This window comes from Camelus bactrianus, chromosome 3 (assembly GCF_048773025.1).
Source record: "Camelus bactrianus isolate YW-2024 breed Bactrian camel chromosome 3, ASM4877302v1, whole genome shotgun sequence".
Taxonomy (NCBI): Eukaryota; Metazoa; Chordata; class Mammalia; order Artiodactyla; family Camelidae; genus Camelus; species Camelus bactrianus.
The window spans coordinates 39,498,007-39,523,944 of record NC_133541.1 but is presented as its reverse complement, the minus strand read 5'-3'; the positions used below and the strand labels follow the sequence as shown (position 1 = coordinate 39,523,944).

At 37.6% G+C, this 25,938-nt stretch overlaps 1 long non-coding RNA gene across 1 annotated transcript in view; it reads right to left on the bottom strand.

Moving 5' to 3' along the window:
- Positions 1 to 25,938, bottom strand: part of LOC141575231 (uncharacterized) — a 371,436-nt gene that overhangs the window by 279,810 nt on the left and 65,688 nt on the right. The window contains exon 2 of the long non-coding RNA XR_012502670.1: positions 19,455 to 19,572. This is a non-coding gene — a long non-coding RNA (uncharacterized LOC141575231). The remainder of the gene's footprint in view (positions 1 to 19,454; positions 19,573 to 25,938) is intronic.

The following is a 25,938-nucleotide window of genomic DNA, read 5'->3' as shown; positions in this document are numbered from 1 at the left end:
CCTTTTTTTATCCCAGGTTGATGGAGCCTGGCAGTGAGAGTAAAAGAAGACTTAGAGGACTCAGGTGTTTGATTTAGGTACCCTGTTCTGAGAATGCATTAGCAGAAATGGAATGAATTTATCTTCAATCAAGAAGAAATAACATCCCTTGGTTTCCTACATGTAAAGGGAAACCAATTTCAGTTTTTGCTTTAGTAGAAAACTTTTTCTATTGGCCCAGTGAGAAATAGAGACTGAGAGATAAGCAAAAACTATATTGCTGTTAGCTATAAAATAATGATAGGTATACCCAGCAGTTATGTTTCTGCATATGAGTGCAATCCTCTGTAATAAGCTGAGTATGAAAGACTAAAAAACAGTGGTCCCAAAGGATCACTTAGCTATGCTCATGTTTCAGGACCTGTCATACCTGGTAAGTCTATGGTTCTATTAGGCAGAATGTAATAAAGTTCAGACCCACAAGAAGTTAACCCAGCTGTATTAGTTGGCTTGGGCCACATAACAAAATATCACAGACTGGGTAACTTAAACACAAAAATTAATTTTCTCACAGTTCTGGAGGCTGGAAGTCCAAGATCACTGTGTTGGCAGGTTGGTTTCTGGTGAGACCACTCTCCTTGGCTTGCAGATGACCACCTTCTCACCCTCACAAGACCCTTTCTCTTTGGATATGCATTCTTGCTGTCTCTTTCTCTTCTAATTAAAGACATCAGTCCTAAGGGATTAGGGCCCCGTCCTTATGACCTCATTTAACCCTAATTACTTCCTTAAAGGTTCTAGGGGTTCTAGAGGGTTGTGGGACCCAATTGCCAAGGTTGGTTCTGGGCTCTATCTCTTACCGTGACCTTGGGGAAATTATTTAGTCTGTCCTTTGTTTCATTTTTATCTATAAAGCAGGGATGATAATAATATTACCTACTTCATTGGGTTGTTTTAAGGATTAAACAAGATAATATATGTATAGCATCTAAAACTGTGCCTGCAGATAATGAGCATGGTATGTATTATGATGTCACCATCATACCATCTTATAGTTATACTTGACAATCTTCAAAGCCTTTTAACATTACATGAAATCAAGTTACTTGGTTTTCACCAATCCCCTGGAAGTAGATAGGAAAATGATAATTATCTTATGGATAAGAAAAACTAAGGCTCAAAGAATCTATTAGGTACCCCAAAGCTATATCTAAAGCTCTGTTTCAAACAGTCCTGTCTCAGTATCGGAAGGGCTTCAGAAGACTAGCCGGGTGGGCCTGCTATAGGCTTTACCATGATTTAAGCAGTTCAGTAATCTTAGAGAAAATACTCTTTCCTTCTGGTGCTGTTTAATAGCCAGTCACTATCACTTAATAGATCCTAGTGGGTACCACCAGTGTGATGGCCACTTATCTACCCCAAGGCTACCATTCTCATTTGTCCTGCTTCACCGCTTTTGCAAGGGCTCTAATTGGCTCCCCCCTCCCTTTTCTAACAGTAGGATTGTGTTACCCTGGAAATAGATTGACTAAAAGACTACAAGAGTCCTCCGTGTTCCAACCAAAGGACTTACATAATTTAAATAATTCTACACATTTTAAAAAATGCAATCACCTTTGTAACTGTAACAGAAGCAAAGTAATTTTAAGCCAGTTTACTCACAGATACCTACTTCCTACTACGTCTGTTTTCCAAACATTTTAAATGTTCTGCTGCTTTTATTCTCATTGCAAAAGGGAATTTTTTCCATTTAATGACTTATTATTAAGGTTTCTTATTCTATATTATTTTAAAAAATTGAACCAAGGGCCTTTGGTCAATAATCTATCCAAATTAAGTGAAGCAAAGACTTTTACCAGAAGTTAAAATGCATACCTGTCCTTAATCATTCAATGCTATAACTGCTCTGGCATATAATATGTTCCTTGGCTTCCTAAGAAAATACTATAGTATAGCAGTGGTAATTGTATCTTTAATGTTTATTGTAAGTTTTTCACTTTACCTCAACAAAATTTCATGAGTTAATAGGCTGGCATTAATTTACACAGCTCTTTGAACATCTTTCAAATATTCATGATGGAAAATTAAGGGGAATTAAAAATATTATCTTGAAGAAATAGTTAGGGTTTCCACTTAATTTAAGTATGCTTACAGTTCCCAGGAATGGCAGAAATGCAATACACTTTTCACCTGAGTTTGCAATTTGACTGAACTATTCATCTCTTAAGCACAACACTGCAGTCATTGGAACTTCAACTTAAGTGCCAGCACACTGGGAAATCCTATAGAACTTGGTGTAGATAGATATCTAGATTTAATGTGCTGCAGGTACAACCTGCAGTGTTGAATCAAGTATGTTTCTGGGATAACCAAATTCTAAACAATCCATTATGGCCAAATCTAATACCAACTCCAGCCAACATGTTTGCTTGAACATTTCTCTTTTCCAATAGGGCTGAGAAAAAGAAAAGAATAAAAATGGAAATCATCAGAAGCTAAAAGACAGATATTGAATATCTGAAGATAGTTTAAGAAAAAAGCCAAAAACCAAATAATAAATGTACTCTTACTTGGAGTCAAATGGGCAATCATATTTTCAGGACAATAAGAGAGAATGAATCATTTTGTAAACATAACCATCTTCCTGAAGGACTTCTCTTTAAAATTCGACAAACAGGAAATGTTGAATTATTAACATGAGCTATTAGCAGCAAGAAACACCAAGGTTATTACCACTTTGATTATGAAGAATCAACTCTAACTCTTCCAAGCTGAAACTTTTTATTAAGAAAATATTTTCTCTGGCTCATACTTTCTGGTCCTATTTAATGGCAGAAGAGCATAGCAAAGTAAATTAGCGGTAAATTAGCTTCCTCCTTAAACAGTATCTCCCAACAAGAATTTCCACGATCATGAGTGTACCATCTTATCTATATGGTTATTTTATCTTTGATGCTGTTTTAAAACCAAGATATCAGGATAATCTCATTAAAATGCTCAGAAACATGTTTGTCATTTTCACAAGCAATGGAAACATTTAGTTTTGTGGAAAACCCACGAGCAGATGCAAATAATGAATATGTATAGCTGGGTTTCATATTTCTTTGTCCTTCACTAAGCCTCTTGGTAATTTTGCTTGAGCTTATGTTTTCTGATTTGAAATATGAAGTAGCTACATTTAACCAAGGAAAACTGAAAACTATAAAACAATGATGAAAGAAATTGAAGAGACACAAATAAATGGAAGATAGCCAATGTTCATGGAAAAGAAGAATATTGTTAAAAATGAACATACTTCCCAAAGCCATAGATAGACTCAATGCAATCCTTATCAAAATTCCATTTTGGAACTGAAGAGTTCCAAAATGGAAAAAGGAAAAAATCCAGTTTTTATCTCTTTCTGTGAAAAATGTCTTTTTACAGAAATAGAAAGAAACCATCCTAAAATTTTTGTGGACCCACAAAAGATCCCAAGTAACCAAAACAATCTTGAGAAAGAAAAACAAAGCTGGAGGCATCACATTTCCTGATTTCAAAGCTATCATAATCAAACAGTATAGTTCTAACATAAAAACAGACACAGTGGAACAGAATCAAGAGCCCAGAAAAAATGCACATATGATCAACTAGAGGGTGTAGAATACTCAATGGGGAAAGAATATTCTTTTCAATAAGCAATGATGGGAAAACTTAATATTCACATGCAAAAGAGGAAACTGGGCCCCTGTCTTAAACCACCCATAAAAATTAACTTGAAATGGATTAAAGACTTAAATGTTAGATCTAAAACCATAAAACTCCCTCGAAGAAAATATAGGCAAAAAAACTCCCTGACATTGGTCTTGGCAATGACTTTTTTGGAGATGATGCCAAAAGCACAAGAAACAAAAGCAAATATAAATAAGTAGGACTACTTAAAACTAAAAAGATTTTGCACAGTGAAAGACACGATCCAAAAAATTAAAAGACAACCTATGAAATGGGAGAAAATATTTGCAAACTATATATCAGAAAATGGGCTAATATCCCAAATACTTCAGGAATTCATACAACTCAATATCAAAGAGACTAGTAACCATTTTTAAAAAGGGCAGAAGGCCTGAATAGACATTTTTCCAAAGACATATAAATGGCTAACAGGTACATAAAAAGATGCTCAGCATCACTAATCAGTTGGGAAATGCAAATTAAAAGCACAATGAGATATCACTTCACATCAGTTGGGATGACTATTATCAAAAAGACAAGTAGCAAGTGTTGCCAAGGATGTAGAAAAAAGAGAACCCTTGTACACTGCTGGTAAAAATGTAAACTGATACAGAGCCACTGTGGAAAATAGTATGGAGTTCCCTCAAAAAATTAAAATAGAACTACCATATGATCAGCAATCCCACTTATGGGTATAAATCTGAAGGAAATAAAATCTCTATGTCAAAGAGATATATGTACCATGCAGTTCACTTCAACATTATCCACAATAGCCAAGACATGGAAACAACTGAGGTGTCCATCAACAGATGAATGGATAAGTAAAATGTCTCTCTCTCTCTCTCTCTCTCTCTCTCTCTCTCACACACACACACACACACACACACGCAATGAAATATTATTAGCTATAAAAAGTAGAAAACCCTGCCACTTGATGGTATTATGCTAAGTGAAATAAGTCAGACAGAGAAAGACAAATACTGGATGATCTCACTTATATGTGGAATCTTAAAAAAAAATATCTGAACTTAGAGGAACATAAAGTAGAACAGTGGTTACCCAGAGCAAGGGGGAAAGAGAAATTGAGGGATGTTGGTCAAAGAGGACAAACTTCTAGTTATGAGATGAGTATGTTCTGGGCATCTAATATACAGCACGGTGACTATGGTTAACAATACTGTACTATATACTTGAAAGTTGCAGAGAGTAGATCTGTAGATCTTAAATGTTCTCACTACAAGAAGAAACATAGTAGTTATATGAGGTGATGCAACCTTATTGTAGTAATCATTTCACAATATACATGTGTATCAGATCATTATGTTGTACTTAACCTTACACAATGTTATATGTCAATTATTATATCTCAATAAAGCTGGGTGGAAAAAAAAGTTGTTTTTCAAGAGGTATGTATTTCTTTGCTAAAGATGGATCCCAGGGGCCTAGGTGGTGGTTTATATTGAAGTTAATTCCAGCAGAGAAATAGAAGAGTGAGACAGGAAGAAGAAAGCAGGTAACAAAGGATTTTTTACAAAGCAAGTTTCCACTGTTGGTAACTAGAGGTTAATCCTTCTAGAAAAGACTGTGAGCTGATGTAAAATACACGCCTTGAATTTCTCTCACCTGAAGGTGATGGAGCTGGGTTATTTGTATACCAGTCCGTCAGTCACCAACAGAAGGCTGTTTCCCGGCAAGACATTAATTAATTCTCAACCCTTCCCAGTCTAGCCTGTGGCAGCAAAGTGAGCTCTAGAATGCAGAAAAAGCCCCGAGGCAGAGAAATGCATTTGAATTTGGTCAGACTGCACTGAACAGGTAAAGGTGAGGGGATCTGGGGAGAATACCAACGTGTCTAATCAAGTGCCTCTTTTTTTTCCCTTTTAAAGTTTTTTTTTTAATTGAAGTATGTTTGATATACATTATGTATATAAATTACCAGTGTACAGTAGAGTGATTCACAAATTTTTAAAGGCTGTACTCCATTTACAATTACCATAAAACATTGGCTCTATTCCCCACATGGTACAAAATATCCTTGTAGTTTGCTTTATACCTAATAATTTGGACCTCATAATCCCCTACCCCTATATTGCCCCTTCCCCCTTCCCTCTCCCCACTGGTAACCACTAGTTTTTTTCTCTGTATCTGTGAGTCTGCTTCTTTTTCGTTCTGTTCACTAGTTTGTTGTATTTTTTAGATTTAACATGTAAGTGATATCATAGGAGGGCATTATGCGAAGTGAAATAATCTAGTGCCTTTTCTCATTCACACCTTTGAAATCATTCTCTGGCTATGTCTCTCTAGAGAGAGTCACTCCAGTTTCTTCAGATTATGACATTTGGTGTCACTCAATGCCTCACGGAAAGGCTAGTTTTTTTGCTTTAAAGTTTGACATAAACTAATAGATAATCTAAAACGGCACTTTGTAAGTAGAGATAGGAGAAGCCTCAGATCAGAATCACAAATAAGATTTTCCAAACCACATGCTACCCCTCACAACCCTGTTCTGAAAGTAATTTGCACCCTCTCTACCTGGGGAAACAATGCTCCGTGTTAAATAAAAGAAGTTGTTGCATACGTTAGGCAGGTTTAGTTAGAAAGAAAATAAAAATTGTTAAAGGGCTCAAATGTAAACAGTCTCACAGCTCTATCCTTAGTGCTGAGCAGGGAGCATGATTTTTGAGTCATTTCAATTCTATTATAATAACCTTGACATTGTAACAAGTTTCAACTAAAGTAGACATTCTGCTCATTAGTATGGCATAAGCTACCATTCTAAGCAAATTTTTTCTTCATCAAAAGAAATACTTTATTATATATAAATGGAGCAAGGTTGATAGCCTACATATAAAGCCATGATTTATTTCCAGAGAAATAAGTATAGTTCTGAGGGCAATAGTCAATAATTAAAGGACATAAGCAACTTAGTTTGGCATTTTGTTTCCATGGTGTTGTCATGGTCTTGAAAACTCTAAAGTCCAAGCATCGGATACAGAAAAACACAACAATTCCTAGTATTAAGTTAAAATTTTACTCCACTTTCTGTATTGAACTTCCTAAAATACTCATTTGGTTCTATGTCTATTCAACAGGGGTAAGGGTGTTTGTTAAATGTTTTAAATTTTACTTTCTGACAAGCACATGCATAAATAAACAGGCACATCAAAGACTCATATCCAGCCAAGTGCAAATGTTCTGCTATTCACTGCAGAGAAATGACTTTAAGTGGGAGATCAGATGGCTGTAAGTCCAAAAAATAAGACAAGATGGGGGAACAGAAAAAATCAGTTTTAAAATGCTTCTATTACTGAGCCATTCAGTACCTAGAATTAAGCAGAATTATCAAAAACTTCTACACTCTCACTTTTAATGGGATAGATTATACTAGAAATTCTTGCCTAAAAATATCCTTCCTTGGGACAGACAAGCAATCATTCTGGCAGAAAGTCATGGTGATGGCAGATGACATCCTGCTGCCCAAGACACCAGGCTCCCATTCCGTGCGAACTTTGAAGAAGTCAGTGCTTTCCAGTTATAAAATTTCACTGGGAGAGTTCCATCATGCCAGATATAGAAACATCTTGGGAAATCCTAGTCTCAAAAGACTTTCTAGTGTATTATTTTTATTTTTGGCTACTCTTAAAACAAACTAGGGAAAAATAATATTATGGTAAGGAAAAGGAGAAATAAAGTGATTATTAGGATAAATTTAGGTTCAGTGCAGACTTTTTCTTCATCAATAAAAGCACCATCAATCAATATGAGTAGATAATTTCATAAGGCATATATGTGTGTGTGTGTGTATAAACAAAGATGCCTTCTTGCATACAAAGTTTGCATATAACAATTTTACCAGCTAAAATTATTTGTCCTATCATGTATTCATTCTCTATCGCTATTGTAACAAATTGCCACAAATTTCATGGCTTAAAACAACAAATTTATGGTATAGGTTATAAGAAGTCCAAAATCAATCTCACTTGGCTAAAATCAAGGTGTCACAGGACTGATTTCCTTCTGGAGGTTTTAGGGGAGAATTTGTTCCTCCATCTTCAAAGTCAGAGGGGAGCATCTTCCAGTCTTTCTCTCTAACTCTGACATAACTTGACTGCAGTCCTGTATTTACTCTTGTGACAACATACTGATAATCCAGTAAAATCTTCTCATCTCAAAATTTTTAATTTAATGACATTCACAAAGTCCCTTTTGCTATGTCACTTAACATGTTCTTCTCAGGTTCCAAAAATTAGGACGTGGCCATCTTTGGAGGAACCATTATTCTGTCTACCACACACAGATGCTACAAAGAGGAAAGGAATTAAGTCAATGTTTAAACAGCCACTATTCCTGCTCTGGTAACCAAAGGACTCAAAATGTAAAATAGAAATAGTAATAACAACAATAGTAATTGTCATTTATAAAGTAGCTAATAGACTGCAGTCATTTTACAATGTCTTATCATTACCAAACCATCTTAGAGTAATTATAACACTCTTCTCACAGGTGAAAACCTGAAGTTCAGTGAAGCATCACAGATCTAGTAACTTTAGGCTAGGATTTTAAAGTAAACCAGACCACACTTTAGTCTGAGTCTTTTCAGCTCCTAAGTCAGGCTCCTTTCCGCAGTTCCTGGTGTGTTTATATGCAGTTTTTTACTCTACAATGACATGGCAGAGAGGATCATAGCCTGCCTTTTCACTGTGTGGATAAAGAACTTGTCAGAAGGCATTGCTCATATCTATTATGAAATGCTGTTTTGACTTCATAGCTGCAGTCTACTCTCCAACCCTGCACTGCCTGGAAATGGCCATGATTTGTATGCCTTCTCTAACAATGTCCCTGTTTCTAATGTGAATGGAGAGGCACAGGGAAGCCATGTTGAACATAGGGAAGGCATAGTTTGCTCTTAATGGACCTGAAATGTAGGTCACATGTCCAAAATATGAGCTAGTCCACACTTAAACTTAAGGAAGACTAGTACATGCAAATATTCATTCACATAAAAGCTCTGAGTTTTGGATCTGAGAGCCTGATTTTAAGTCTTGCCTTTGTCACTTTGTCATTCAATTTCTTTTTGACTCTGGGTGAAGTCCTAATTTTTCAAGTGAGGGTATATTATTATAGTGAAGGTTAAATGAATGTAGGTTTTGAAACTACAAATCTGAACAGGCTACCTCTCTAATTAAATTATTTTGACGGTTCCCTCTTGTTCTTGGGATAAACAATCTTTTGTGTGGCCCATGAAGGGCCTGAACAAAATGACCCAGGCTCCCACACACTATCTCCTAGTGCCCCATTGACCCTCTTTCTATTCCTCCAATATCTCATGCTCTTTCCCACCTCAGGTATATTACACAGGCTGTCTCTTCTGCCTGGTATTATCTTCCACCATAATGGACCTGGTCAACCCCTGTATATACTTCAGATTTCAGCACAAATAATACTTCTCTCTGTTTTCCACTGGGCCATGCATCCTCCCCCCTCAAGTCCTAGAACACCACCCCTTGACCTTTTTGTTCATTACTGATCATCCTTAAAAATTCATCTCACAAGTCACCTCCACGGAAAGCCTTCCTTCACCACCACTCCTCTGGACTGGTTAGATCTCCCTATTCTATTTTCTCCTAGCACACTGTGATCCTCTTTAATAGTCCTTATCACAGTTCTACTAAATGGACACCAACTTGTGTGATATCCAATTCTCCCACTAGAATGAATGTCCTTGTGTGTCCAATCCCTCCACTAAATGAATGTTCCTCAAGTGAGAAGGTGCATTTAGTAGTAGTTGTTTGCCCAGCATAATGCTTAGGCAAGTACTGAGGCCCTCATTTAATGACCCTGAGTGGATGTTGCATGTAAATACTTATCCCTGTTCTGACCAGGCTAAGTGCTCAATTTATCACATCTTTTAGAATAATAGATCTTTCTATAAAAGCACAATCAACAGAAATCCTTATGTATTAGTCTTTCAATTATTTATCGTGAATAATACATCTCAAGCACTTACTCTGAGCAAGACACCACACTCAGAATAGCATTAGATGAAAAACTAAATGAGAAGCAGTCCCACCTCCTGGGAGCTTATCAGGAGTGAAAAGATAATGAGTAAGTAAATAGCTTTAATCCAAGGTAAAGTTTGTGAAGAATCACCACACAGGTCCAAAATTTACCCCCAAATTTCTGTCTTCAAAATTTCCAAAAAGTACAAAGCCTTCAAAGAAAGAAAATACCTGACTTGGGGATGGGAAAGGCTTAATGGAAGACATGGATTTTGGTGGCTAGATAGAAATCTTAGGAAGCAAAGCAAGCATGAATGTAAGTAGCATACTTCAGGAAAAGAGATGAACATGAGCAAGGTAGAGAGGAATATATGATTTATAATACAGCGTAGGTAAACTCTGTTCATCTCTCAGGTGACTGTTTACCTAAGCGTCCAAAATTTGCTGATAGATCATTTATTAGAATGAGTCTGCCATGCAGACATAAAAATTATCACCCTATTAAAATAAATTTATTAAAATCAGTGTACCTAGAGTCCGAGCATATACATGCAGTATCCTTAGACAAATCAATGCTTAACATTTCACCTCTAATGCACAAGGAATTATATTCAATATCTTGTAATAACCTCTCATGAAAAAGAATATGAAAACAAATATATGTATATATACATGCATGACTGGGACATTATGCTGTATACCAGAAATTGACATACTGTAACTGACTATACTTCAATAATTAAAAAAAAAAAAAAAGAAACCAAAAAAAAAAAAAAATCAGTGCTTAACATTTCACCTTTAATTCATAGAGTACCTCAAATATTTCTGACATCTTCTAAAGAGAGAAGAATCCAGAAAATGTATGTCCCTTCCATCTGGGTAGCTTTAGGTTTTGTGGTGAATTAAATATGAGCACAAAATTCTTTGAGACTCTTCTCACTGAATTCTGAAGTCCAAATCTCTGGCCCTTAAATCTAGATTGGCTCTGTGACTGCCTTTAGTCAAAGAATATGGCAAAAGAGATGCTGTGTCAGTTTCCCAGCCAGGCCTTAGGAGACTGGCAACTTCCACTTCTTGCTTCCTGGAATGCTCACTCTAGGGAAGGCCAGCCACTGTGGAGGAAATCCAGCTGCTGAGACTGTCACATTGTGAGGAAGTTGGAGCTGGACATTTTGAGAGTCGGCATGGGGAGAGAAGACCAACCAAAGCCAGACATTCTAGCCATCCCAGGCCAGGTTCTAGACATGTGAGTGAAAAAAAGCCATCCTGGATGTGGAGAAGGACCAAGGAACTCAGATCACAGCCTGATCTGAGGCCACAGATAAAGTGCCCTACCCTTCCAGCCCGCTGAGCCACCCAGCAGAGGGCTGGCTATCATGGGGTGGGGGCAGAGGAGAGGAACCACCCCTGCTGTGCCTACCTGACTTCCTGACCTATGAAACTGTGTGCATGAGAAAATGATTTCCATCCTCACTGCCACGTTTCAGGGATACTTTGTACACAGCAATAGATAACCAGAGATGATATTTTCACTGGGATTAGCTGTAAGATAATTTTTTTTTTTTTACAAATGCACTTGCCCTTACTTCTCAAAGTAGTAGTATTCAAAGCTGTCACTTTGGAAGAATATTTACTTATTTTATAAATTTTCCATGCTGAAAATATTTTTGAAATTTTATTCACAGAAGCATTTTATGAGCCAAGAGAAAAAGAGAGGGAGAAGTAGGATGAGGAGAAGAAGGGAGGGAAGGAAGGAAGGAAGGAAGGAAGGAAGGAAGGAAGGAAGGAAGGAAGGAAAGAATATTAATGCTTGCTTATTTGATAATCACATCTCAGTTGGAGCTCAAGTAAAGCAATTAACCATATTCTCTAGACTTAGCTCTGGACAGCTTTTCCTTTTTCCTTTTTTCTGACTGCCTCACAATTTCAAAACCAGTCCTCAAAGATGGAAGAGTTGTCACCCCTGAAAAACGCTAAAAAGAAAGTGCCAGGTGCTCTCAAGGCAATTCAAAGGGATGAGTTGTTGAAACTTTTGGCTCCTTTTCAGGATGCTCAGCATCGCCAAGGTGTCTGTTTTAAAGGACATGGACTCATGTGGAGGCATATGATCCACGAGATTAAAAAAAAAAATCAATACCATTATAAAGGGGCCACTAGAGCCGAACACAACATAACCAGTACAACAGTAAATTAATTTGCTGAACTTGTTCCTTTTGCAATGTCAAGAAGTCAGTGTCACCATGTAGCTAATTTACCTGCTTATATTTATCCCGAATCTCTTCCGCTATTTGTTGAAAGAGAATACTTAATTCCACAGAGTGACGTTGGTAGAAATGGTCCTGTCCCTACTATGTGCTTTTGTGTTTTTATTTGTAAAAAGAGAATTATAAAACTCACTGAAAAAGTCTAATCAGTAGAAATGATGAATGTTTTCAAACTAGCAAGTGCATATTTGGTACATAGCAGGCTGTGAATCTCATATATTCCTGCAAATTAAAAACCAGCCGTGCACACCTCTTATTATTGTGCTTCTTTTTTGCTTGTTTTTGTTTTTGATTTAAGAAGGAGCCGTAACTACTTTCTAAAAGGCTTCATCTCTTTTACCAGGACACATATAAGATGAAGCCTCATTCAAACATCAAGGAACTAATTCTAAACTTAGAAAAATATTTCAGGTAAAGAGAAATAAAGTCAACTATTATATAGTTTGCCCAAAGAGAGTTAAATGCAGCATAATTTACATGGTGCCTTGTTTGACAGTAGAAAGAAAAGAGAGATAGGATATGAAAACAACACTATTGGCATGATAAATCAGGCAATAACGTTTAGACTACAGGACAATGGTGCTGTGATAAAGTACAGTCATTACTTGGTATTATGAAAATGGGTTTGGGGTAATTTTCTTTCTATACCAACATTATGATCATGTTCTAAGCAAGTAAATGAACCACTATCAGACATTTCGAGTGCTACCTCCTATTAGGCAGGATAAACCAAACTTATCTCCTTTATATTCTTCCCCAGTACCTGACTGAAAGCTCTGAACTCAACAAATTCTGTCTCCTCCAGAATTTTAAGTAGCAATAAGCACTTCAGATATTTTCACCAAAGGACACGTACGGGCTCTTATGGTATGAAATCCTCCAGGCAGCTGCAGAAAACCTCATATTTTTAAAAAGTAGAAAATTTAGAAGATGAACACAAGGGGATCGCCAAGAGTCGAGCTTCAGGAATACCACCTACAAGACTCAAGAAGAGTCTCAGTGCGCATTCAACAGTCCCCCTGTCTTCTATTGGGAGAAGAATACCTGAAGTCTGGATAACAGATGCTGCCCACCCTAGGATGCCAACAATAATTGACCACCATGGGAACTGTCCAAGTGATGGGCCATCCTGTATTATTAATGTCATTCTCCTTTTCTAACAGGCAACTCATTGAAAACAAAGCAATTTCTTCAAGACTACAGATTTTAAATTCTGTATTGGCAGTTGTATGGCACAGAACTCCAGGAGAGCATTTGCATAGGGCAGCTGGCAATGAAAATGAGGAATTCTGCTATCTTGTGTGGTCGATAAAAACGTGTACAACATGTGCTTTCTGCTGGCCAGAAGCTTCCCCAAAATATCAGTCAGAAATTTCATAGTTGCTGTAAAGGAATTACCATATTCTAAACCAGATGTAGGAGTAGCCTTCAAACCAACATTACAAGCATTACAGTTTGTACAAGCATTACAGTTTGGAAATCTGATAGAGAAAAAAAAAGAATAAAAACCAAATACTTCTTAATCTTCATCATCACAAGCCATACCCACAACTCCCAGAGACCTGAATATGAAACACATACTATATTCAACACTCTCAAGGATAGTGAAACTATATCACAGTTTCTCATGTTATCACATGTTGTTTGTTAGCACTTTCACCATTTCATTACCTTTTAAGGTGAATATTTTTACAATTGATGTCATTGTATTTTACCTCCAGGTTTTCACCTTTAGGGCTAAGAAATAAAAGACTCAACTTTGAAAAAGAAATTTTGGCAACACTGAGCTTCCTTCCCAACACGGCACCCATCAGCGGAACAGAGTATCAGCCCCAAAGGGCAGTGGAGAATGGATATCCTGTCTTCACCAACAGGACATTCACTGCCTGGTTCACTCCTTTATGCTGCCTACCTGGCCCTGAAGGCATCTGGGGCCCTGACTCACACACTCTCCACTGCTGCTGATGCAAAGAATCAAACGAATTTCCAGATTCTTTGGAACCTTTGTGTTTTCATTGTTTCTAAAGTAAACTACAAATTAGTACCAGCAGAACAAATTTACAGATTTAACAAAAAGAATTGAAAACAGTTAAGGACGAGCAATCAAAGAAACAAACAAAAGTACAATACAACCACATAGCATGATTGAATTAGCAAAAACAAGCTCCCTGCCTTATCTTTAGTGAAAATAGTACATTCATATACTGCTAATGTCAGTGTATTTTGGAATAATCATTTGGAAAGCAATTTTACATCACAAGAAAAGTTGATTTATTAATTCACTCATTCAAAAATTTGTTGTTGTTGCTTTTTAATTACAACAGGCCAGGTGTAGGGACTACAAAGAGAATTAGGAAATAATTGTCAATCAGAAGCAACAAACATGGATAATGAGATAAAATACACAAAAAAAGTATACACAAGAGGTTCTGGGGAATTGGGAAAAGCTGTACAGAAAAGGTGATATTTGGGGCTGGGTTGTGTATTATTCATTCATTCATTTATGCATTCATTCAGCAAGTATTTATTGAGTTCCTTCTGTATGTGAGGAGCTGTTGTAAGCACCAAAGACTCACCAGTGAACACAGACAAAAATCCCTGCTCCCATGAAGATGAACTTCCAGACATAGAGACAAACAATAAACAATGTAAATAAGCAACACATATAATAGGTTGATAATAAGGGTTAAGGGAAAAGGTAAAAAAGGGTGAGAAGAACAGAGGAGGGTTGACATTTCAGGTAGGGTGCCTAGGGAAGGCCTCATATGAAGGCCACATTTGATCAAAAGTCTAAGGGAAGTGAAGGGTTGAGCCACACAGATCTATCTGGGCAGAACTTTCCTGGTCAAACTGCCTGTGTGTGTGAAGGCTCTGAGGGGAGAAAGTGCTTGTGAGGCAGAGCAGGCACACCTGCTGGCTGGAAGGAATGAACGAAGTGGGGTCAGAAGGACATGTGGGCTTGCGGGTGATGGGCAGCCAGGCTATGTAGGTCAGATAAGCTCTGACTTTTTCTTTGAGTGGGATGTCTGGTCACTGGAGGGTCTGAGCAGAGTGACAGGTCATGTTTATCTATTGATCAGTTTTCTCTGCTCTGCTCAGAAAAAAGGCGGACTGGAAATAGGGAGCATGGTTAGAGTATCAACTAGGAGACAGATGATAATGGTTTTGACAAGGGTGGAAACAGTGAAGGAGAGGATAAATAGTCATATTCAGGGTATATCTTCAAAGCAATGCTGACAGAATTTGCCAATGGTGGTGCGGTCAGGGTTCCTCAAGACCACTCCCTGTTTCTATGATTTGTTAGGATGCACAGGACTCAGTAGATAGTTGTACTTGCAGCTGTGATTTCTTTTTATTTTATTTCTTTTATTTACAGAACTAAATCAGTAAAAGGAAAAGGCACATGAGGAGAAGAATGAAGGAAACCAGGTGCAAGCTTCCAAGAGTCTTCTCCACATAGACTCACACAGAATGTGCTTAATTCTTCCAACACTGAATTGTGACAACGTGTGTGAAATGTTGTCCATCAGGAAGTTCATTAGAGACTCAGTGCCCAGAGTTTTTATTGGGATCTGGCCACAAAGGTACTCTCTGCCTAACCTGTACAAAAATTCCAGACTCCCAGAAAAAAGCAAGTGGCCAATATGAACATTGTTTGTACAAACAATTTAGGTACAACAAACCACTCCTATCAGTGAGGTTATGGTGGGAGCCAACCAGAAATTCATATTCCTGACACCAGCCAAGGTCTAACCACGCCAGCTGCCCTTTTTAAGGATAGCAGTCTTGGGCCCGCTTTGTCATCTCTTTTCTGCACAGATAGAATATGAGATATGAGATAAACAGCTGTTCAGGAAGAGAAATGGAGAGCATGAGGGTATTCTAGACAGTAAGAAATGTGATGGAGAAGAAGAGAAAAACGTGGTATCTCATTCTTCACTTACATGTATGTAATAAAACACCTTGCAGTATAACAGTGATTCCAGCAGACAGGTCCCTCTCCTTTTGGAACTTATTTGCATTGTAATAGGAGAGCCAGATACTAATCAAATGAGCCTTACATCTGTCATTACCTTACTGACCTAGAAGCAGTCAGCCCTAGGTCAGCAGTCAGAGCAAATAGCATAGGAGGAAAGACCCTGGGGTGGCAAGTTAACACACTCTTAGTCTACACCTAAAAGAAGGCCAGTGAACAAGAGAATGATGAACAGGAGAATGGGCTTGGACGGGAGTTGTCCACACTTCCTGAGGCCCAATTTTGCCAATTATTGATTAACTATCTATTTACTGACATCTCTGCCAAGGACTGGCCCTGCTTCATGCATGCACTCAATAAATATACATTGAGCATTTACTAATGTCAGTTATGTGCTTGGGAACAATAACAGTTCCTGACAGCAGGGTGCTCACAGTCCAAGGGAGGAGACATAGTCACTTGGCCTTTCTGTCTTCTCATAGGTTTGCCCTTCCTCCCCAGTCTCATGTCCCAACTAAATCTCCCTCAAACCTAGATTACCACGGGATCCTCTCAGTGATTTTCACTCTCCTAATTCACTCTGCAGTCTAAAATCAGATTAGGTTTCTTAAAATATGATTCCAAAATGATGTCTAATACTTAAGAATTTTTAATATTTTTCCTATTTCTCAGATTATATTCCACTATCAGAAAATTTTTTTAAAAACTAGCATTTAAGACCCTTCTACATGTGTACACACACACACACACACACACACACACACACACACACTAAACCTCCCACAATGAGTTTGCTCATTTTTATCATGCCTTCTAATCACATTCTTCCCACCAGAAAAAAAACTTTTCTTGAATCCATTCAGGTGGTCCTAAGTATTTTGTGGATATCTCTTGTGCCACATTCTCTACAGATCATTAACTATTTGGTCTACCCTACACTACCCTTCTCCTTTCTACAACATATAAAATCTGCAGAACACAGGCAGATCTTTCTCTTCACTCTTCTCTTTGGTGATGTGGATGAAGCACATATATCCAACCATGCCATAAGTTGTCTGAGGATAGGGATATTGTGCTTTCTAAATTCTAGATTTAGAATCATGCTGGGACATGGTAGGCCACTGAATCAGATTTATTGACTTGATTCTTTGACTTTTCTATCCAAACTTTCAGCCTAGATCCCTACCTTATTCATATGTATTAGTTAGCTATTGCTGCATAACATATTACCCCTCAAAATACTGGCTCAAAATAACGAGAAAAAATTATTAGCTCTCAAACCTTTTGTGAGTCAGGAATTTGGGAATAGCTTAACTAGGTGATTCTGGCTCAGGGTCTTTCTTGAGAATGCAATCAAGATGTTGGCAGAAGTTTTTAATCTGAAGGCTTAACTGAGGTTGGAGAATCTGCTTGCAACAGGAGGTATTCATTTGGCTGGCAAGTTGGAGCTGGTTAATAGCAGGAGACCTAACTTCCTCTCCTCCTGGGATTTTCATGGGGCTACTTGTATGTTCTTATCCCAGGGCATCTGGCTTCATCCAGAGCAAGTAATGCAGAGAGTACAAGACAGAAGCTTTCATGGATTTGTGACCTAACCATGCAGAAGTCAGTGTCACCTCCATAATATCCTACCTGTCACAATATTCAATGTAGAAAAATATTACACAAGGGCATGGATACCAGGAAGCAAGAGTTACTGGAGGCCATCTTGGAGACTGGTTACCACACCATATATGATTAAACTTCACTGCATAAGGTTTCTTTTCTGTGCAAAAGTGCATGACTTTAAGCAAGCAGAATCTGAAGCCAAGTAAGAATATTAACAAAATGAACAATGACTTCAAGCTTTTACATAAGGTATTATCACTCTTCAAAAGTATGTGTTTACATTGAAAGCACATTAGATATTCAGGATAACCTCCACTCCATGGTATTAAGTAGAAATTGTAAGCACTCTTATTTTCCATCTCTTAGTCTAAAGCCTCAATTTCTTAATAAAAAAGATAACTTCAACCGCTTAGCATTACACAAACATCTCTTCTTTCTCTTGTCCTCCACAGATCCTCACAATGTCCACTCCTTTCCTCGACCCTTTAACTTCAGTCCTAACTTTCCAGCTCCAAAGAACAGCCTGTCTTATGTGCAGGCAGGGCAAGTAGCCTGTGTGGAGTTAATGAAACTCAAAACCTCCTTCCCCCACTGAAATAGTTTCTCCACCTGCTCACTAATGCCTAACATTTTGCAATGAACAGATCCTGATTTTTTTTCCCTGACATGTGGTTTCTTGCCTCCAGTTAAAAATACCAATACTCTTGGTAAAAGGAATATATTACAATTTTAACAGCTGTCTGCTCATTAGTATGAGTTTTTCGGCATATATCTCCTGAAAACAAGATTTTGGAAGCGGGAAGAAGAAAAAGAACACTTGTGGGAGGCAATCCTTCAAAGGGCAAAGTCAGGGTAGAGAAAGGGGAAACCTCATGGAACGGAAGGATATACTTCCTCATAATTTTGTCCAGGGTCAACTCTTCTGAGACTTTAGCAGGGATAGAAAAGGAAGGACCTCTAACCTCAGCTTCGAACCAACCAAGCTCACTATATTAAACCATATTTCTTCTGGAAGCCATCTGCCAAAGGCCATCAAAATGAGGAAATGGGGATCATCCCTTTAAAAGAAAAAGAAATGACTGATGATCATAAGCCAAAAAGATGACAGTGCAGAGCTGGGAATGCACTACTTGCCGGGTGGCTGGCTTGTGAAATCTTGAGCTAAAGCCTGTTTATTTTAACAATGACTTTGGTCTGTAAGCTCTTAGCCCTGTTATTTATTCATAACCTTGCAGGGGTCTTGGATTCCTAATTTGCAAGTATAAAAATGAGAAGCAATTTGCACATGCCAGGTGTCTGGACAAATGCTCTCTATTATCTGCACAAACCAGATGCTCAATGATTTGAACCAAGTCGAACAGAACACACACTGTTCATTTGCAAGCTGGCCTCACACTCCTACAGAAACCCTGGGTTTTGTAAAGACTGTTCTGTAGCTTTTATCGGTTACAGAAAAACCATTGTCGAAAAAATAACGACTTCTCTAGCTGATGTGCTGCTGGCTCTAATGGTGTCCAGTAGAATTTAACGGCCTCAGACCTTTCTTATGATGCTTAACATATGCCCCCAGTAAGACAGACTTAGAATATAGACACTAAAGCCAGGTTTACCCACTGCATCAAAACAGACCTTTTCTATTTCATTTGAACTGATTGCCAGAAGAAAGAGAGCTAGCACTTATTAACACACCGACCAGAGACCAAGCATCCAGTGAGGAGCTCAAGGCACATTATTTCATTTCTACAACTGATTGGGTCATAAAATACCCAATCTGATTTGATCATGAGATTCAATTTTTTTCTACTAAACCAAATTAGACTGTGTTTGGCTTATGTTTTTACTTAGAAGAATAGGCTGTTCTGACAGCAGAAATTGAAACAGAATTCAGTTCTCCTATGATGAATGCATTCATAGCCTTACCTTTTTTGCAGCGCATTTGTGCTCTCATGCTCATCCACGAGAAGTGCCTACGGGCCTAGATCTCTGTGCAGGGCAAGGGATGCTGTAAAGTTGTGAAGGAACACGAGGCCGAGCAAGCCTGGAAAAGAAAGATCAAAGCTGGGTTCAACTCTGTGTAAGAGCGGTCCCCTAGACAGCACACAAGCAGTCACCTCCAGCATGGAGAAGAGAGTCCACCATCGGGCAAAGCTACGGATAACAGCAATTCTCAGAATCTGGAAGGGGTGCTCAGATGGGTATCAGGAGGTCTAAGCAGGACAGGAAGGCACAAGAGAAACTTGCTAAGAGTGTTCAGACCATATCCCGGTACACTGAGGTCTGGGCCAGACTAGAGGAGCCATGTGGAGAGGTAGGAGTCAGAAATACCCTGTGCCAGACACACAAAACAAACTTATGGTTCCCGGAGGGTAAAGAGGGGGATGCAGGGATAAATTGGGAGTTTGCGATTTGTAGATATTAACTACTATATATAAAATACTAAACAACAAGGTCCTATTGTATAGCACAGGGAACTAGATTCAGTATCTTACAATAATCTATAATGAAAAATATATGAAAAGGAATATTTATGTATGTATAACTGAATCACTATGCTCTACACCAGAAATTAACACAACATTGTAAACCAACTATACTTCAATTAAAAAAAAAAAAAAAAAAAAAAAAAGAAATCCCTTGTGCTGGAGGATAAGGATCAAAGCATAAACCAGGAGCAGAAATCACCAAAGACACAAGTGATGTATCAGGACAGCCTCCATCACCCAGATAACACTAACGTGCCTGCATCTCTGTTCAAACAAGTTATGCTCTGGAAAGAATGACATGCACCTTCATCACCTCAGAGCCTGAAAATGGAGCGTGTCTAGGAGGTCTGTAGCAGATGGAAGAAACTTTAAAGAGGGATGTTTCCTAATGGTAAATACCATTCACTAGCACAGAGTTCTCCCGAGGTTGAAGAGAAGCATTCTGCGAGTACATTCTAGGTAGGCCAACGTATTGATGCCCTTCCTGGACACGTCTGGCAAACAACTGCTTACACCTGTGTCATATTACAATTTTATGTCAATGCTGGAACATATACTGCTCCAGACCAGAGCTTCTCAAATGTTAATATGCACAGAAATCATCTGAGGTTCTTGATAGAATCCAGATCCCGATTCAGTAGGTCTCAAAATCCTCAAATCAATAAACTCTCAAGTGATGCAGAGATGTTGCTAGTCCTTGGACCACACTTTAAGTAGTAAGGCCCTACTTTAAAGATAGGGGCCTTATTTTTGTTTTCTATCAACAACTGTACACATACAAATTCAATAACGAGCTGCACAAAACTGGCATCTGAAAGAACACAGATCTTTATTTTCTTGATGATTTATATATTTGGCTAATTTTTTCCATTAAAATCCTAACTTAAGGATTCCTTCATATTGCAGGCAATTTTTTTTTTTTTTTTTTGCTTATTCTGGTCACATCTTCAGGATGGCAAAGTCCGTGTAATTCTAAGCTACGCAAGATGGCTAAGAACGTGGATTCTAGAACCAGACTGATTCCTCCACTGCTAGCTGTGTGACCTTGGGCAGACTACTTAACCTCTCTGAGTCTTAAAGAGAAAATTAAGATAATAATAGTACTTCAAAGGGATGTCTTGAAATGTGTCATGTTTAAATGCATTTACAACAGTGCATGGTACATGGCAATTAGTAGTTGTTAAATGAAAACTAATACATAAATACATACAAAACTTAAAACTTCGTATTTTATAAAATCTACCACTTAAATAGCATGATTTCATGCACTATATATGATCCTTTAAAAACCGTATAAAGGATTTTTCCTTGTCCATTTGACATATTAGAAAATGAACATATTAGAACAGAGAGGTATAACAAGTGACCTTCAACCCTGGACCCAAGATTATTTGAAATCTTCAGAGGAGAGAATAAGACAGAACTTAACTACACACTGACAGAGAATCAGTGTCCCACATGGACTAGCATTAAAGGTGGAATAATTTAGACCTCGATTAATTTCCTGATTAATTGTCTGACTTGACTAATGACTCTGAACTGACTGTCTTGTAGGGTCCATAGGGAGATACCACATCCTTCTAGGAAGAAGGGAGGTTTCTCCTAAATTGAACAGATGCTGCCACTCTTAATAATCCTAAAAAATAGGAACCTAGAACAGAAACTGAAGACTATGGAGGCAGGTTTTAAAATGAGATGAGGAAAAAAAGTCCTCCTTCTCTTTCTGTAGCTGAGAGTCAATTATGCTTGGACTCTATGTCTTTTTGAGTGAGCCATGCCTGGAACAGGGAGACAGGCTGGTAGTAACACAGGGAACCAGCCCAGAAAGAGAGCATCATGAGTTATTCTTGGTGTTGAACTTTCTATCCACTACTGCAAGCCTTTAATGAAGACACACCACACTTACGGCCTGATCTCTGTCATACATGAAGAGTTGAGAGGAAGGTTTTATATCCAGGCTTGGGAAATACAAGGCAAAAGTGATGCTGGCAGCAGCAAGGGTCAAGAGAGAAGAGTTGTGTCCCACTGAGAGTAATCTGGTGAGATCTGGGGCACAGTGGCAGCTGGTGAGGGCACGGGGACATGGCCAGAAAAACACAAAAGCCTGAACTTGGAACCACGCAGACTAGCCAAGGAACACATTTGTGCAGGACTAATTTCTAGCAAAAAAAAAAAAAAAAAAAAAAAAAAAAAGCCAGAGGATTATTGTTTCATCATAAATTGGGCTATGCATGCATGAAGTCAGGGAGAATATCAGGACTAGAAGCTGTTTTCTCATCTCCAGCCTACGACTATTTCCAGTCTGTCACAGGAAAAGCATACCATGAAGGATGATCTTATACACGTCATCCTCTGTATGAAAACTACTAGAAGTTTTAATAATGTTCCCATTTTTATAATTAAGATGTTTAGCATAGCCTGGAATTTCAAGGTTATCAGATGGCTGTTTTGTTTTGTTTCAATGACTATACATTTTCAAATACAAGTCACAACCAAAGTTAACTAAATTGCCCCAGAAAAGAAGAAGAAATTCATTTTATGTGTTAATATGGGCAGGAACCAGTTTTAATGAACAACCAGACCATTTGTAAATTATTCTGATGGAATTACATGTGTATCTCAAATAATTTACAAAAATAATTTCCAGTACAATAAAAAAGTACTTGATTAAGCTAAGTAACATTGTCTGAGCTGGTCACTCATTACCTGTGAAACCTTGGAAGAGCTGATGATCCTCTCTAAGTCTCTCAAGCTCTTCATGTCTTAAATGGGGAAAAGAAGCCCTTGTTTGCTTACCTCAGAGTTGCTGCAGGCCCATGGCACGCCTTTGTGAGAATTAGAAGAAGACATCCCCTCTGTGCTAATCCAGCCTGGTGCAGGCTCACAGTTTAGTTCTCATTGTGTGGACCAGGTTTGAGGCCCCACAGTTTCCTCAACCAGGGGTTTATGTGCTGTGAGCCAAATTGCACATTCATGCACCTTGGTCATGGCCTATCTCACAAGATGGTGGTAAGGATGAAATGAAGGTACTTTGTTTGCTACATGTAACACGAATGTAAGAGAAGGTGTATGAATATAATCAAAAGTTGGCTTTCAAAGCAGAAATTTAGAAAGATTCCATATGTAAGGATTTCTCAAAAATGCTAAATCAAGAGATACAAATTATAAGATTTGTACCATATAAATCAGCAACAGAGTATTTAGCAGGTCTGTGGTTCTTAGCCAGAATGAAGGGGCTAGAGGCACCTGAAATCTATTTAAAAAGACACATCCAGGGTCCTCTCTGGAGGCTTCTGAATCAGGAGGTCTGAGAGTCTTTAAACTATCTTATTTATAAATCTCTTCAGGTTTTCTCTGATGTGTACCCCTGTTTGAGCACCACAAGCTTACAGAATTCAAGCCTAGCAGCTAATTCAGGTATTTTTAAGCCATACTCCTTTTTTGCCTGAATTATCCAGAGAACCTTCAAAATGAAAAGCAAAACATATGGCATAAAGAATAATTTTTAAAAACTAAAGAAGATGCTATGTTCTCCATAAAAAAATTAGCTAGGATATTGCTCAGTAAGTTGATGGCTCATAAAATATTTATAGAACTCACATTCCAAAGTACATAACACATGGTACAAAGTATCTCCATACAGTCTCATCCACTGAGCAACCAGTACAAAAATCCTAATATTGTTCCCTACATTTTAAGAGCCTGCTGGGATGCAATGGAAATCCCAGATGAGCATGTCCATCATCAATTCTGATATCCTATGAGGTCATCATGAAACAGATCAAAGTAAACAATCAATGATCACTCTGCATATATATATATATATATATATATATATATATATATATATATATATATATATCCAGTACCATCAAATGCAAAGGCAATAATTTAAAAACAACCATTTCAATATTATGAACCACTATAGATTAAATTCTTTATGAAATCACAAACATTTCTACTTTCAACTTAGAGTCTATGAAGGTATTCAGTCATGTTCTTCCATCGCCTCTGCTGCTATGGATTTCAGGAATTAAAGGAAAAGAGATAGTACTTAGTACCTCTTTTAAGGTATTGTTAATACGAATGACAGGGGAAGCTAGACAATTCTGAACAAAATCAAAAGGACTCATTTCAATCTACAAAGAATAAGCCAATGAACTTCCCCAGGCTGATATATTAAAGTATTGCATCTAGGATATGAATATTACACTTTTATAAATTCTCTGGAATTGCATTTAATTATCACAGAAAAGTAAAAAGGGGAAAATAAAATAGACAAATGGCCAGGAACTCTGGGTTTTGAATTGACATATTACTGTCCCCAACCTCACTAAGCAGCCATTGTCTTTAGACTAATGACACACTAATCAGTGAAGAAATTAGTTTGGAATCTGATCCTAAAATATTTTGGAAAAAAAAAGCAATCCATACAAGACTGATTTGCTCTGGCATGTAAAGCCTTTTTACATATGGATTTATAAAGTAACAATTAATAGCCAACGACAAGATTAGAAAAATGAGTTTCTGGTTGCCATGACAATTCAGATAGCATACTACCACCCGCTCCAAGAGCAACACTTAAATAATGAACACAGAGGCAGATAACGGAGCCCACACAGAAGTGGGTGTCAAAAGCTAAGAAGTTAAACTGTAGATGCAGTTGAGGGGATGGAACCTTAGTAGAGTGACACAGGAAGTGACCACTGAGTAGTGGGGAGATTTTCTGGAGATATAGCTCAGTCAGCTAAAATTCAGATGGTTCGTGAACGCTCACATCCTATCCTATGCCAGTAAAGACTAACTTGTCCTTCCTATGTCAGTATGCAATTGCAGTTGACAATTTTGCAGAGAGTTTATCAGCGGAGAGAGAAAGTTCTAGGCCCACATCCATCACATAAATGACTGGTAGTAGGGAGAACACATACTTAAAGCCATTAAAAGAAAAGCTAATGAAAATGTTCTATTTCAAATTATGAATTATGAGAAATGAATATAGTACCTCTTAATGTAATGAAGGGACAGGCCTACTTACCAAGAGTACACAATATATAGGTAAAGTAGAGATATGAAGTTTATTTCATTGAGTATAAAAAATATTCTAAGATGTATCATTAATTTTATATGAAAGAAAAACACCGCTAATATTATCAATTTAAGACTCATCCTAATTTCAGAGATATTAATTACAATGTGAAAAATTATATCTTAGAAGTGAGGAAACATGGTATACATCTCTGCATTCATAGGTAACCATTCTTGTAGTATAAATTTATTCATTCATTTAGTGAATGGATATTAGTATTTCCAATGTGTCAGCTACCCGTGCAAAGTGCCAATTTTATACTATCAGGCAATTGTATTGTTGCTTATATGAACCCTGAGAGAAGAATCTCATTGAGTGGACCCACTGACATATTGTCTCAAACACTTAGTAGGTACCAAAAAGAGATTAAAAAAAGATCTACCAAGCAATATAATAATAACAGCTACCATTTAAGTAGTAGTAAACGCAGATGGTGTGCCAGGTGTTTAATATTGATTGCAACATTTAATTGGCACAAAAAATTCCTAAGAGATGGCTACTTTTCCTAGTTTCATTTATCAAATGAAGAAAATAAAGCCGTAATTCAAGTAAGTCATAAAACTAGAAGCCAAAATACTACTAAACAATGGAACTAGAATTTGAACACAAACCCTATGCTTTTAATTGCCATGCTTTTACTATCAATTTTCAAATATATATCATATACTTCTATCCCTGCATATACCACATGACCTTACAATTAAATGTCCCTGTGTGTGTGTCTTCCCCACTAAACTACATTCTTCAAGGTCAGGGACATGTTTGGTTCTTTTAGTTTCAAAGCCTAATGTTACCTGGCTAGTACATACTAGATATTTTAAAATGTTGGTTGAAA